General features: G+C 41.4%; 1 long non-coding RNA gene across 1 annotated transcript; it reads right to left on the bottom strand.

Annotated features, from left to right (window-relative positions):
* Nucleotides 1-474: 474 nt before the first annotated feature.
* On the bottom strand, nucleotides 475-8802 carry LOC138854468 (uncharacterized). Its single transcript, XR_011393674.1, has 2 exons — nucleotides 7454-8802; nucleotides 475-2130 (listed from the first exon to the last, which is right to left on the bottom strand). It is a non-coding gene; the product is annotated as an uncharacterized lncRNA (long non-coding RNA).
* Between the last annotated feature and the right edge of the window lie 1484 nt (nucleotides 8803-10286).

Here is a 10286-nt window from a genome sequence, read left to right as displayed (position 1 = left end):
GAGTAGTCACGAAAGCACTTGGAATTTATTCTTTCACAGTCGTTGTTTTGCATATTCTGAAATCACCTGTTTACTGTGATCTTATTGCATATATATATATATATATATATATATATATATATATATATATATATATATATATATATATATATATATATATATATATGCAAGGTAGTAGGTTGGTAGACAGCAACCACCCAGGGAAGTACTACCGTCCTGCCAGATGACTGTGAAACAGAAACCTGTAACTGTTTTGCATGATGGTAGGATTGCTGGTTTCTTTTTCTGTCTCATTGTTACGTTGGTTTCCCTTATTTCTTGGATGGTAAGGTTCTCACTACATGTTCTAGTGTGGGGTAGCTTTTACTTAATGGTCTTATTTGTCTAGGGGTAATACTTACATCATGGCTGATCATCCTGAGTGTCTCTGATACCCTTTCACCAGCCCTCTTCACAGGTTATGTAAACTACTACTATAAAAATATAACTGTATTCTCAATAGATATGTACAGAATATACAATTACAGCCTCACATTTTCAAAACAACGATCTACACACTGCATAGCTGTTCTCCCACATGGTATATCTCAACAACTTTAGTCCTCTCTCCTTGACATAACTCTGGGCTAACCAGTGTTTTGACACACTTTAGTCACCCTGGGTATGGTGGTCACAACTTAAATTATAAAAAACTCACCCCTGGAGCACACATAATGCCCCAAAAGATAGAAGAAGGACCCAGAGATCCTGCCAGGTTGAAGGCCAGCCACAGAGAGAGCAAGTCAGTGCGAGGGAGAGAGAGAAAGAGGCTAAGCTCCTCCCACCAAAACAAAAGACTGTTGCCAAGCACAATTCTCCAGTTACCACAATTCTACCACACCTTAATTTTACTTTTACAAAAGGAAATACAACTTTATAAACTACTTATTTGCCAAGCACAATTCTCCAGTTACCACAATTCTACCACACCTTAATTTTACTTTTACAAAAGGAAATACAACTTTATAAACTACTTATTTGCCAAGCACAATTCTCCAGTTACCACAATTCTACCACACCTTAATTTTACTTTTACAAAAGGAAATACAACTTTATAAACTACTTATTTAAATTGTGTGTTTATGTGTCTATAGTATAACCTATTATATTGAGAAAAATAGGCTTGACCCAGCTGCCTCTCAGTCATAAGGTTGATCAGTCCTTCTGACATTTAGAGCAAAGTCCCCATCAATTCAATATAATTAGGTATTCCAGAGTAACTGTTACTTATAAATACATGTTGGGTCCTATAGCCCCATAACACCCCCACCTCCAGACGAAGTCTCACAAAAGCTAGCTGTGTCCCTCAGGATACGGCTAGTAAAAAGTATATTGCTTAAGTCTGAAGGCGGTAAACAAGACTACTAGAAATGCTACATTTTCCCAGCACCATAACTACTCTTCACTTTACTGTTATTTACAAGAGATTGCAGAATTTTTTAGAAAAGCAATTTAACCATACCCATATACTCAAGTGTGTAACTATTTACAATTTTAGTGACTTTTAAACAATACACATTACAATGCAAAATTTTGCACACAATGCCCACTGTGAAAGCCCGCACCAACAGGCCTGTGCCTCTGCTACGGTAATCCAGCAAGCAACTGGTACTCCAGGGTGGCATCTTCCTGATCAGGAGACGAGAGTAGAGCCAAACCCAGAGCAGTCAGGTGTACCCCAGGCAGGAAACTTCACAAAACATGTCAAGGTGTCTCTCACTTGGTGGCCGAACCAAACAGTGAGACTTCCAGTCAACACTCACGATCCTTAACATGGTCAGGCACTTAAGCCCATCTTCCGAGGTCCCACTCCACACAGATCCTCCAAACTTATTAAGACGAGGCTGTCATAGAACATGGAGGGGTCCAAGGGACCACAAAGGCAAATCGTCGGGCCGTTTTGTACATAGAGCACACCAAGACACAACATCACATACCTTCCTGAACGTCTCATGTTACCGAAGGTTGTCAACCACTGCCTCAACTCACATTCACGTACACCCTGACCCTCGTCACACTTTTGGCTCCGACTCAACTCCTTTACAGTCAGACGGCTGGTAGAGAGTACTCAGGCTCGCCGAGAGTTCACCACTGCAAAAACAACAAGGTCAGCACATGACAAACACTATGTACAAAGTATGCACCATGCATCTACATGAAACATCTAGAGAGAGCATCAGCAACCACATTCTCTGAGCCTTTTATATATTTAACTTTCAAATTAAAAGGCTGTAGGAACAAAGCCCATCTTAAGAGTCTTTGATTGTGGTTTCTCATTCTTTGCAAAAACCTCAGAGGGTTATGGTCACTATACACTATTACAGGATGTGGGGAAGCACTGATATAAACTTCAAATTTCTGCACAGCTAACACCAAAGCCAAAGCCTCTTTCTCTACAGTTGCATAACCACGTTGATGCTTTTTTAATTTGGCTGAATGGTAACAAACTGGCTGAAGGCTATCTCTCTCATCACCCTGCAACAACACTGCACCTACCCCTACATCACTAGCATCCACTTGTAGAGAGAAGGGGCATTCAAACTCAGGACTTTTCAAGATAGGAGCATTCCCTAATAACATTTTCACATTTTCAAAAGCCCTGTCACACTTGCTGTCCCAGTTGAATTGAACTTTGGGACTGGTCAAAGTTGTCAGTGGTGACGTTACCTGGGAGAGGTTGGGGCAGAATCGTCTGTAATAACCCACCATGCCCAGGAACCTCATCACTGCCTTCCGATTCTGTGGTCTAGGAAAATTTATAATGGCCTCCACCTTAGCATGAATTGGGGCAACTTTTCCCTGACCAACTACATATCCTAAGAATTGTACACTGGCTTGGCCAAACTCACTTTTGCTCAAATTGATGGTTAGATTGGCTTGGGATAGACATTCAAACAACTTTTGCAATCTTACCAAGTGAGTTTCCCACTGGTTACTGAATACCACAATATCATCTAGATAGGCCCGCACACCATCCAACCCCCTTATGACAGTATTTATACGACGCTGGAAGGTGGCAGGAGCATTTTTTAACCCAAAAGGAAGAACATTATATTGAAATAACCCATCTGGAGTGACGAAGGCTGAAATTTCCTTGGCTCGCTGGGTGAGGGGTATCTGATAATACCCTTTAAGTAAGTCCAGTTTGCTCACAAACTTTGCCCCTCCCACAGCATCAATCACATCATCCATACGTGGCAAAGGGTAACCGTCAGCCTTTGTTACTTCATTTACTCTGCGATAGTCAGTGCACATACGCATAGATCCATCAGGTTTGGGAACCATCAGGCATGGAGATGCCCACTGACTCTCGCTAGGCACTACAAACTGGTTTTGAAGGAGGAATTTCACTTCTTCCTCCATGTGAAGTTGTTTTGTTGGGTTCATGCGGTAAGGAGCCTGCTTTATTGGAACAGCTTCCCCGACATCCACATCATGGGGAGGCAATTTACTTACTTTGGGTACATCCCCAAACAAATCTGGAAATTTTTGGAGTAACTGAACCAAGTCACAGGCTCCCTGTACACTGAGTCCCTTCATGTGTGCCAAGGGATTTTGCAAGATGGCTGAATTGCACAGCCTTACTTCTGTTGTTACAGGAAGTTTTTCAGTATCGTCACACTCAACTTGAATAGCGGCAGCTCCTGCCCTAGAATGGTATTTCTTCAACCTGTTAATGTGCACAGTCCTTTCTGATTTGCGACGGCCAGGCATCTTAATTACATAATTGGGGCCAGACCTGCCTGTGATGACAAAGGGTCCATCAAATCGTGCAGCCAAGGCATGTCCCGGAACCGGCTCCAAAGCTAACACTTCCTCTCCAACACTGAAGGAGCGAGGGGCTGCCCTTTGGTCATACCGCTGCTTCATGGCCCTCTGACTAGCTTTGAGGTTGTCTGCTGCCATCTGTCTCGCCTGGTCCAATCGTTTCCTGAAAAAGAGAACATCTTCCGGCGGGGAAGCCTCATTTTCACCACCCAGCCAATGCTCCTTGAGAATAGTCAGTGGTCCCCTCACTGGATGACCATAGACAAGCTCGAAAGGGCTGAAACTGAGAGATTCTTGGGTGCTTTCCCGCACGGCAAACAAGAGAAAAGGGATACCCTCATCCCAATCACTAGTGTTATTCATACAATAAGCTCGCATCATTGTCCTAAGAGTTTGATGAAATCTCTCTATCACTCCCTGAGACTGAGGGTGATAGGCAGTTGAAAATTTGGGCTGTACATCTAACCCCTTTAACACATTCCTAAATAATTTCGAGGTAAAGTTAGACCCTTGATCTGTTTGTACCTCCCGAGGAAAGCCAACATGGGAAAAGAACTTCATCAAAGCCCTTAAGACCACTCGAGCGGTTATCTTGCGTAGAGGGATTGCTTCTGGGTACCTGGTAGTGGAGCAAATTATTGTTAGTAAATAATTATTTCCCATTCTGGTCCTTGGGAGTGGGCCAACGACATCCACTACCAGCTTGCTGAAGGGTTCACCTGGTGCTGAAATCGGCTGAAGGGGAACAGGTTTAATGCTTTGATTAGGTTTCCCTATAATTTGGCAGGCATGACAAGTCTTTATATAATCTCCCACCGTCTCCCACAGCCGAGGCCAGAAGAAGTGCCTGGAAACCCTGGATACTGTTTTAGCAATACCTAGGTGTCCACCTAGAGGTGTGTCATGCACTAAGCTAAGAACATGGTTTCTATAAGGCTCAGGCACCACGACCTGGTGACAAAAACTTGGCTCTCCTTCTACTGGTACTGCAACCGAAGGCGCCTTCTTCATGAGTATACCTTTCCTGAAATAGAAGCATTTATTTAAACGTAAAGATTCCTCCTCAGTCACAGCCGAGGCTCTGATCGACTTAAGTGTGTCATCACACCCCTGTGCAGCAATTAGCTGCATCATAGTAGGCCCAATCTCCCTCACACTACTACCTTGATCTCTGCACCGATTAGACTCAACTCGGGTTGTGGTATCCTTTTCTTTAGTTGACTGCAGTTCAACATCAGAAAATAGAGTTTCCAAACCTAAGTCCTCACCATCCTCACGAGAAATATAAGGATTACCTTTGGTATCCTGGTCACGAGACATACTTCGTGTGATGGCACCAACAGGAAAAAGGTCTGGCAGGGTCTCCCTAGCCTTCTTCTCCCAAACTTTGGGGCCTGGTTGCCCCCATACTAGTGGTTCTTCACTGTCTAACAGGCCCATAACATTATTCCCTAATAAGAGGTCGACCCCTTCGAAGGGAATTTCATCTGAGATACCTACAGGGAGATAGCCAACTTGGTATGCAGATTCTACCCATAATTTGTGTACTGGTGTCCTTATGGTTGAACCCGTAATACCCTTCAATAATACATCTACTCCAGTATAGGTATCCTTAGACATTGGCAACACTCCAGCACGTAGCAAGGAGTAGGTGCTACATCCATCTCTCAAGGACACTATATTCTCAACCCTACCCACATTCTTATGCAAAGCAACTGTGGACTTACTAGAAAATACCTGCATCCTGGGGTCTAGACCCAAAGGTACCTCCTCACCTTGCTTTGAAGACCAAATACAGGCAACTGGATGTGTGTCTGCAGTTAGAGTCCTCTGGGGTGGTTCCTCCCTTTCCTGATCTCGCTGCCTTGACCAGCAAAACTTTTGTGTGTGTCCAGTTTTGTTACAGTAGTAACAGACATAGCTCTTAAAGGTATTTTTACCATTTGGTGTAGGACTGGTACTGTTTACTCGAGGACCTGAAAAATTATCTGATTGTCTAGGTAAACTTTGAGCTCCAGCTGACTTACCTTTTCTTTCTATTTTAGAGGGTGCCTCAGCCTTCATTTGTCCCTGAAAATTCTTGTCCCATTTACCTTTATGACCATAGGACTTGGAATATGGTTTAGAACGAGTGGGGAAATTTTCAGAAGGAGCATAACTGTTTTTACTTACCAATTCCCTGCGAGCCAAGAATCGGTCACCTAGATCCAGTGCTTCAGAAAGATTATCTGGGTTTTTGTCCTCTAAATATTCTCTGAGGTCAACAGGGATTGTATTGTACAATTCCTCATGAACCATCAGATCTACTAATTTGTTATAGTCTTTATTAACTCCTTTAGAACAAACCCATTTCTTAAAAAGGAACAGTTTCTCATTCCCAAACTCAGTTAAGGTCTGCCCATCCCGAAATTTTTTATTTCTGAACTTTTGTCTATATTTCTCAGGTATCATTTGGTATGCAAGCAATACTTCCTCTTTAATCTTATCATAATCAGAAAAATTTTGCCCCTCCAGAGTCTCTACTCTCTGGAATCCTTTACCCACAAGTTGTGTGCGAACTAGGGTAGCCCACTTCTGTTTGGGCCAACCTTGCTCCAAAGCAGTCTTCTCAAAGAAAGAAAAATATCTATCTGGGTCACTCTCTGTAAACTTAGGGACAAAATTTGCAGCTTTAGTTATGTTAAAGTACTGCTCAGGCTCTTGTTCTGAACCTCCTAACCTTTGACGTTCTTCCTCCTTAGCTTTCATTAAGTTCATCTGAGCCTCTAGTACTGCTAATTTAAGTCTCATTCTCTCCATTTCCATATCACCTGGAGTAGGTGATTCCTCATCTTCACTATTAACAGGCATGTTTACTGATGAATTATTACCTTCTTCCCTGAAGCCTAAAAAATCTGAAGACTCATCTTCTGACATCGTTTTATCTTTAAACACTTGCTTCCCTCTTACAGTATCAGTGGACAAAGTTTTCCCACAGGCACATAAAATAACACAAATTGAATGTAAACTATGCACATAGCACTTACCATAACCACAACAAAAAATGTGTTACTCAACCTTTCTCCCACCTTGGGAGAAAAACAACCTGTAAACTAATATATGAAAACAACACTTCCACTGACCCACCTTGGTAAATCTTCTACCAGAAACATGCAACTGTTATTACCCCATACCAGCACATATAGTTCAAAGAATGTTTTGAGTTATTTTAGCAGTCAAATAACTTTCCCGGTCAAGCTCCCATGTTACGTTGGTTTCCCTTATTTCTTGGATGGTAAGGTTCTCACTACATGTTCTAGTGTGGGGAAGCTTTTACTTAATGGTCTTATTTGTCTAGGGGTAATACTTACATCATGGCTGATCATCCTGAGTGTCTCTGATACCCTTTCACCAGCCCTCTTCACAGGTTATGTAAACTACTACTATAAAAATATAACTGTATTCTCAATAGATATGTACAGAATATACAATTACAGCCTCACATTTTCAAAACAACGATCTACACACTGCATAGCTGTTCTCCCACATGGTATATCTCAACAACTTTAGTCCTCTCTCCTTGACATAACTCTGGGCTAACCAGTGTTTTGACACACTTTAGTCACCCTGGGTATGGTGGTCACAACTTAAATTATAAAAAACTCACCCCTGGAGCACACATAATGCCCCAAAAGATAGAAGAAGGACCCAGAGATCCTGCCAGGTTGAAGGCCAGCCACAGAGAGAGCGAGTCAGTGCGAGGGAGAGAGAGAAAGAGGCTAAGCTCCTCCCACCAAAACAAAAGACTGTTGCCAAGCACAATTCTCCAGTTACCACAATTCTACCACACCTTAATTTTACTTTTACAAAAGGAAATACAACTTTATAAACTACTTATTTGCCAAGCACAATTCTCCAGTTACCACAATTCTACCACACCTTAATTTTACTTTTACAAAAGGAAATACAACTTTATAAACTACTTATTTGCCAAGCACAATTCTCCAGTTACCACAATTCTACCACACCTTAATTTTACTTTTACAAAAGGAAATACAACTTTATAAACTACTTATTTAAATTGTGTGTTTATGTGTCTATAGTATAACCTATTATATTGAGAAAAATAGGCTTGACCCAGCTGCCTCTCAGTCATAAGGTTGATCAGTCCTTCTGACATTTAGAGCAAAGTCCCCATCAATTCAATATAATTAGGTATTCCAGAGTAACTGTTACTTATAAATACATGTTGGGTCCTATAGCCCCATAACACTCATAAACACGCTAGACAACAGGGATATCTTGCTACTCCTACTAACACTTTGGTCACACTTCACAGACACGCACATGCATATATATATACATACATATAGGTTTTTCTCCTTTTTCTAAATAGTTCTTGTTCTTCTTTATTTCTTCTATTGTCCATGGGGAAGTGGAAAAGAATCTTTCCTCCGTAAGCCATGCGTGTCGTATGAGGCAACTAAAATGCCGGGAGCAATGGGCTAGTAACCCCTTCTCCTGTAGACACTTACTAAAAAAGAGAAGAAGAAAAACTTTATAAAACTGGGATGCTTAAATGTGCGTGGATGTAGTGCGGATGACAAGAAACAGATGATTGCTGATGTTATGAATGAAAAGAAGTTGGATGTCCTGGCCCTAAGCGAAACAAAGCTGAAGGGGGTAGGAGAGTTTCAGTGGGGGGAAATAAATGGGATTAAATCTGGAGTATCTGAGAGAGTTAGAGCAAAGGAAGGGGTAGCAGTAATGTTAAATGATCAGTTATGGAAGGAGAAAAGAGAATATGAATGTGTAAATTCAAGAATTATGTGGATTAAAGTAAAGGTTGGATGCGAGAAGTGGGTCATAATAAGCGTGTATGCACCTGGAGAAGAGAGGAATGCAGAGGAGAGAGAGAGATTTTGGGAGATGTTAAGTGAATGTATAGGAGCCTTTGAACCAAGTGAGAGAGTAATTGTGGTAGGGGACCTGAATGCTAAAGTAGGAGAAACTTTTAGAGATGGTGTGGTAGGTAAGTTTGGGGTGCCAGGTGTAAATGATAATGGGAGCCCTTTGATTGAACTTTGTATAGAAAGGGGTTTAGTTATAGGTAATACATATTTTAAGAAAAAGAGGATAAATAAGTATACAAGATATGATGTAGGGCGAAATGACAGTAGTTTGTTGGATTATGTATTGGTAGATAAAAGACTGTTGAGTAGACTTCAGGATGTACATGTTTATAGATAGGCCACAGATATATCAGATCACTTTCTAGTTGTAGCTACACTGAGAGTAAAAGGTAGATGGGATACAAGGAGAATAGAAGCATCAGGGAAGAGAGAGGTGAAGGTTTATAAACTAAAAGAGGAGGCAGTTAGGGAAAGATATAAACAGCTATTGGAGGATAGATGGGCTAATGAGAGCATAGGCAATGGGGTCGAAGAGGTATGGGGTAGGTTTAAAAATGTAGTGTTAGAGTGTTCAGCAGAAGTTTGTGGTTACAGGAAAGTGGGTGCGGGAGGGAAGAGGAGCGATTGGTGGAATGATGATGTAAAGAGAGTAGTAAGGGAGAAAAAGTTAGCATATGAGAAGTTTTTACAAAGTAGAAGTGATGCAAGGAGGGAAGAGTATATGGAGAAAAAGAGAGAGGTTAAGAGAGTGGTGAAGCAATGTAAAAAGAGAGCAAATGAGAGAGTGGGTGAGATGTTATCAACAAATTTTGTTGAAAATAAGAAAAAGTTTTGGAGTGAGATTAACAAGTTAAGAAAGCCTAGAGAACAAATGGATTTGTCAGTTAAAAATAGGAGAGGAGAGTTATTAAATGGAGAGTTAGAGGTATTGGGAAGATGGAGAGAATATTTTGAGGAATTGTTAAATGTTGATGAAGATAGGGAAGCTGTGATTTCGTGTATAGGGCAAGGAGGAATAACATCTTGTAGGAGTGAGGAAGAGCCAGTTGTGAGTGTGGGGGAAGTTCGTGAGGCAGTAGGTAAAATGAAAGGGGGTAAGGCAGCCAGGATTGATGGGATAAAGATAGAAATGTTAAAAGCAGGTGGGGATATAGTTTTGGAGTTGTTGGTGCAATTATTTAATAAATGTATGGAAGAGGGTAAGGTACCTAGGGATTGGCAGAGAGCATGCATAGTTCCTTTGTATAAAGGCAAAGGGGATAAAAGAGAGTGCAAAAATTATAGGGGGATAAGTCTGCTGAGTATACCTGGTAAAGTGTATGGTAGAGTTATTATTGAAAGAATTAAGAGTAAGACGGAGAATAGGATAGCAGATGAACAAGGAGGCTTTAGGAAAGGTAGGGGGTGTGTGGCCCAGGTGTTTACAGTGAAACATATAAGTGAACAGTATTTAGATAAGGCTAAAGAGGTCTTTGTGGCATTTATGGATTTGGAAAAAGGCGTATGACAGGGTGGATAGGGGGGCAATGTGGCAGATGTTGCAAGTGTATGGTGTAGGAGGTAGGTTACTGAAAGCAGTGAAGAGTT

The sequence above is a fragment of the Cherax quadricarinatus genome, chromosome 60 (genome assembly GCF_038502225.1).
Source record: "Cherax quadricarinatus isolate ZL_2023a chromosome 60, ASM3850222v1, whole genome shotgun sequence".
Classification (NCBI taxonomy): domain Eukaryota; kingdom Metazoa; phylum Arthropoda; class Malacostraca; order Decapoda; family Parastacidae; genus Cherax; species Cherax quadricarinatus.
Note: the sequence above shows the minus strand (reverse complement) of the source record. Positions and strands in the feature narration are given on the sequence as shown.